This window comes from Lepidothrix coronata, unplaced genomic scaffold (assembly GCF_001604755.1).
Source record: "Lepidothrix coronata isolate B3197 unplaced genomic scaffold, Lepidothrix_coronata-1.0 Scaffold67, whole genome shotgun sequence".
NCBI classification, from domain to species: domain Eukaryota; kingdom Metazoa; phylum Chordata; class Aves; order Passeriformes; family Pipridae; genus Lepidothrix; species Lepidothrix coronata.
In genome coordinates, this window is record NW_016690247.1 from 2,934,513 (window position 1) to 2,939,998 (window position 5,486).

The 5,486-nt window shown below is 37.1% G+C and overlaps 1 long non-coding RNA gene across 1 annotated transcript; it reads left to right on the forward strand.

Moving 5' to 3' along the window:
• Window positions 1-1,457: 1,457 nt before the first annotated feature.
• Window positions 1,458-3,289, forward strand: LOC108498954. The gene is made up of 3 exons (XR_001875358.1): window positions 1,458-1,539; window positions 1,632-1,715; window positions 3,162-3,289. It is a non-coding gene; the product is annotated as an uncharacterized LOC108498954 (long non-coding RNA).
• Window positions 3,290-5,486: the final 2,197 nt, after the last annotated feature.

A 5,486-nucleotide genomic window follows, 5' to 3' on the forward strand; every position in this document is an offset into this window, starting at 1 on the left:
CAAGAGGAAATGGCCAAAAGATTGGACATTCCTAGGAATATTTCCTAGGAAAAGTTTCTTCACCAAAAGGGCTGTCAGGCATTCAAATAAGCTTCCCAAGAATATGGTTGCATCACCACTCCTGGAGGCATTTAAAAGATATATAGATGTAGAGTGACATGGGAGTGGTGAACATGATAGTGGTGGGTTATTTGTCAGACTTGATGAACTTAGGGTTTTTTTCAAAGTAAATGATTTTATGATTTCATGATTCTACTAAAATAGAACAGAACTGGAACGGTAAATTCACAAAATCAAAAAGGTAACTATTCAATACTACCTGAGAGATGAACAATTTGGAAGGGCCCGTTCTAAGAAAGGTAAAAAAACCGTACAGTAGCTTGTAATGAGATACGGCAGAAAAATAGGCCAGTGCTTACATAAACATCATTCTCCATACTTCTGGGATATGACTTCACATTTAAGTGTGAAAAAGAAATACCATCAAAAGAGTTACCTAAAAGCATACCTTAAAATCTTTAAACTATAAATTAACAATAAGAAAGATGAATAAAACTCAAAATTCATATATTGAGAAATATAGAGAGAAATAAGCAACACGAAGATGAGAATTATTTAGAATATCACTTAAGAGTATAAGTAATAGGATGAAAGTGGGCTCAAGGTAGCATAAAATGACAGCAATTCAAACAAATACTGATGAATTGGTATTTTGAAGAACCGTCTTCCCAGAGGAATGGTGAACCCATGTGAAAATTTACAGAACATAAATGAATGTACCACAGGGAACTTCTGTACTGTTGGAGAGATATATGTGTTTATTTGTCCATGCCATCTATTTATTACAGTGCTTTGGCTGAAGAAACACGAGAAAGCCTTTCTTTCCTCATGTGGCAAAAGCAGGCGCTACTGTAAATAGCATTAGGCTGCCACCAGCAGATTAGCACTTGAGACATGTCACCCAAAAGCAGGACAGAAATGATGGATCTAGGAAGGGATTGATTTTTGAACAAATGTGTGCTGGAAAACCTGCTAGGAATAATATAAGCAGATATGTGGTCATGGCCAGCGACAGGAGAAGGATCAGTAAATAATAAATTGAGCTCCCAGGATCAAGCAACAAAGGTGTTAAACAGCCTGACAGGCTTTCCCAGGGCAATACATTACGAGAGTTTAGGAAGAGTTTTGGGGGTTGACTGTTTTGTATTTTGCTTCTTTTTTATTTTACTTAAAAATGTAACATATAAGTCTATGATATTTGTTCGAGACAAAACTCTGTGTACATTTCAGACATAAACTGAGCATTTTCTCTGACCAAAAAAGCCTAAAGAACTGAAAGGCAGAGTGACTGTCAAGTACCTGTTCCCATACCACCAGTTCTAATTTAGTCACATTTACAATGTCATAATCAGAAGGAATATTTAACACTGCCCACAGAGCCCGTCAGCATTCTAATCCTCCCCTTCCACCATCCATTCCTCCACACAGGTTCTCTTGGGTGGTTTTCAAGAGATTGTCAGTAACTTCATCTCTTTTGTGGTAAATCTTATATTAAAAAATAAGTTTTGTACTGAGACAGCTAGCTCTGATTTTTTGGCATTTAATTCCCTTGTGGTCTGGCTCCCTTTCAGGAATGCTCCTGTTCCACAGATTTGTGTTCTGCGGATTTCCTAACGACCCGATTTCTGCCAGTGTTGGTTTCTAGAGGAGAATAGGTAACTGGTTGTTGATGTGATTTATTGAAGCAGTGGAAGAGACTGTGGTTTGAAAGAGATTTGTGGTTGATGAAAGCCTGTGTGCTGTCCTTCCTTTGGGATTTCTCCTCTGTGAGGATACAGAAGTTAAGAGTCACAGGCACAGGATAAAGAACAGTAACTCACAGGACAGGTGAGTCAGATTTCACTTCGCCTTTCACAGCTGCTTGAATTTCAGTGTAGCCATTGGCCTCCAGCTCCCATGAAACAGAGAAAACCCATCCTTAGTTTTCAGCTCCACTATGTCCAGAAGTTCTTCTCAGTCCTAGGTTGGATGCATCTAAGTTTCTTCGTAGCTCAGCACACACTTGATGGATGAGGCAGAGGTGATGAACCAATATCACATTCCCATTTTACAACTCTTAACTTAAGAAGATCACCACTACCTCATTCCTGCTTTTTTGCTGTCTGACCCTTATCTAACCTCAGCCTCTGTCTTCACATGCTGCTATATATTTGTATCTTTGTGAGACAAGTAAAGCCTTAAATTAGGATAAAGGAACTCATATAGTTGAAAGCCCAATAAAATGTAACTGAAAGTTGGGGTTTAATTTTCCTAGGAGACTGACAATCCCAGTTCCAGTAAAATAGGAAAAACTATTTTGACTAATCCTTCACACGCTAGTGAGGAAATTATTTGATAGCACTCACACCATTAAGGTTGCCTGTCTTGCCCAGTACACTGGTTATATTTAATGGTACAGTGTTTTATGGAAGGTCATTCCTGCTCTAAAGACACTTCATTCTTTGGAAGCTTTTCATATCATCTTAGGCAATATCCATCAGGAATAGACTAGACAGAATTGATACTTCCACAGAGCAGAGGAAGGAAATAGGCACATCCTGGAGGTTTTTATCCTGTCTTGTTTTCTATTATGACCAGAATAAACCACACTTGGAAATCAGATAACTCAGCTGCCCTACAGAAAGGCAGATCAGCAGGAGTTTAGCAGACAGCTTTCATGGAATTCAGGGACTGGAGGCCAATATTTTATGAAGTAAGAGAAAAAAGAGCATTAAGGGATGAAATAAGAAAGCTACACACATTGAGGTACATTCTCTGGTATTTAGACGTATAATAAGTTTGTTTCTTTCAGTTTTTCCATTAAATGTTTCCTTATGAGGCATTTAAGACCCTTCAGAACTTAATTACTGCCTAGTAAATGATGGTGTACACAGTTAGTGTTAAAGTTGGGGTCACTTATCAATCACAAGATGACATAAAGACAATCAAATGTTTCTCCTCTTTAGGGCTCGTTAGTAACCAAAGACAAACATGTTGATCCCAAATCATTTCCAAAGTGAAAGTAGAAAGAATAAAAGTAGCAACAAAAGTCCCTTTGCTAACAGATAAAACAAAGAGAATAAATATGAACTTTAACTATTTTCCATCTTTTCCTGGCCAAGGTGGAGACTTATTGACAGGCACGTCTGGAAAAGCTTCTGTTGCTGCTGCTTACTACGATTGATTTTGAAAGAAGGAACTTCAATCTTAAGGGTTGTCAGTTTGGCACCTATTATGAGCATAATATTCATTTCAAAAGGAAAACTACCAAAAAAAATAAATGACAGGTTAAACTTTGCATGTCTACAAGCAGAACTGCTGATCTCCCAAGATAGTGTTCCCAGCCCACACACCCGTCACACTACCAGGTGCTGTTGCTTCTTTTCTTTTTTTCCCCTAGTATTCCTCATTACATTTCCCTGGCAGAAATTCCACTGTGGATGCTAGCAATAGGCTTGCCTTGATGCTGCTCATCACAATCCCCCATGACAGCTTATTATCTCATTATCAACACTAATAATAAATGTGTGTTTCTCTGAATATGCAATGTGAGAACCGAATATCTATATATATATGGGACTTCACACTGCATTTATTTGAATGTGTAATGGCTGGTATAAATGCAGACTCAAAGCTCTATGAGTGAAGGACACACTTGGCATGCAGAACCAGGTTCAGCTGAGAGCCGTGACAGAGACTTCCTGTATGCCTGCGGGTGAGTTATTTGACCCCATCCACACCTTATTCCTCATTCTGGAAATCCCTTTTGCACTTTTAGGGAATGATTTAAGTTTTCTGTCCTAAATGCTGCAATGTTTTAACACACATTCCAACTGATACTGGCATCTTAATGCTTATATGAGCATTGGATAGTTAAAACTACAAACTGATTAGTATAGAAATAAGCAATCTTATATTTGTGTTTCTGAGGATATGTATTTAATAATAATTAATGGCTTATTTTTCCCTTCCATGCTGTCTAATTATAAATATGACTTTGCAAATAAAATCAACTTTTTCTTTTATACTAGCAAAATTTTCTTTTTATCTAAAAATTCCTGGTTTGAATGAATAAAAGTGTTATAGTAAAACTTCAAGTACCAAATGCTGACACACTATCAAAACCAGTTTCATATATGAAACTGAAAAAGCAGAACGTTCTTGTCATAAAATAGAAACTGGGCATACAAGTAGGTCTTAAAAAGTTTAATTTCTGTTTTTACCTTCTGAGAATATTTTTGTTGGTATTTCAATTTCAAGTAGCCGGAGCTGTAAAGGTTTTAGAACTGCCTATAAAAAATACCGGTCAAAAGGAGCACTCCTTTAATGGATGTTGGAGACTACAGCTCACTTGGCCTTACTGGGATGGAACACATGCTAGTGGAAATAAATGAATACTTGTAGTAGGGGATTATAGAACTCCTCAAACACTGTTACTGAGGAAAACTCCTTCATTCTTGCTAAAGGTGTATTCCAGCCCAAGGACAGGAGACAGTGTTAAAAAAACCATATGTACCTGGGTGAGTAGCCAGCAATGTCCTTACAGTTCAGGCTAAATGTCATATGAAAGAACAAAATTAACAAAATCTGCAGAAAGTAAGAATATCTGAAAATAATTTCATTTACTTTCTAATGTTGATTAATAACAGATACATTATTCTTAGGAACTGTATTCTGACCTCAGTCTATTCTGACTCACAAATTTTATGCAGAGAACATGAGTGAAAAAAAAAAAAGTCTAAATTCATGGAGAATGTCTAGAAAACAGTACAATTAGAATGAGAAAATGTCACTCACAGCTCTGTGTGTCCCTAAGCATTTCCAAAAGCAACTTCTAGTATGAAACTGCTCTTGCATAAAGTTACACAAATTAGACAATGGAGTGTACTGTCTAGAAAAGAGTCTAGTCTAGAAAGAAAGGTCTATGGAATTAAAGTGTTATAGAACATCAAAATGGAAAGGCAAACTTTCAAAACAGAGAGGAGGTTGCACACAAGGAATGCCACACCAAGTATTTTGTCGGTTCTCCTGTGGGAAAATAGAAAGCAACAAATGGTTCAAAGCACAGCAGAAACTCTTTTTTAAGTATAAATGCTGTGTCGTTCAGTCCTTCACTGAAATATAAACTCAACAGCTCCAATTTCATTTGAAATATGACAAAAACAATAGAAGATGTTCAATTTACTGAGTTAAAAAGCCAGGAAGGCAAAACTCTTTTTATCAGCCCAGATACCTTCCCCACCCCTCTGCCACCCTTTTGAATCCACTCTAAATTTGAAGCTATCATCGTTCTTTGAAATGGAGTCTACAAAAAGAGGAAGTTAAACAAGCACGAGTGAATCTCCTGAAGAAAGGACTAAATAAAAACAAAACATTGCTTTGAAGTTGCTGTTTTTCTTACTGAAGAACATTTCTCCTCTAAACTGTAACTCAGCTCTGAAACTGTT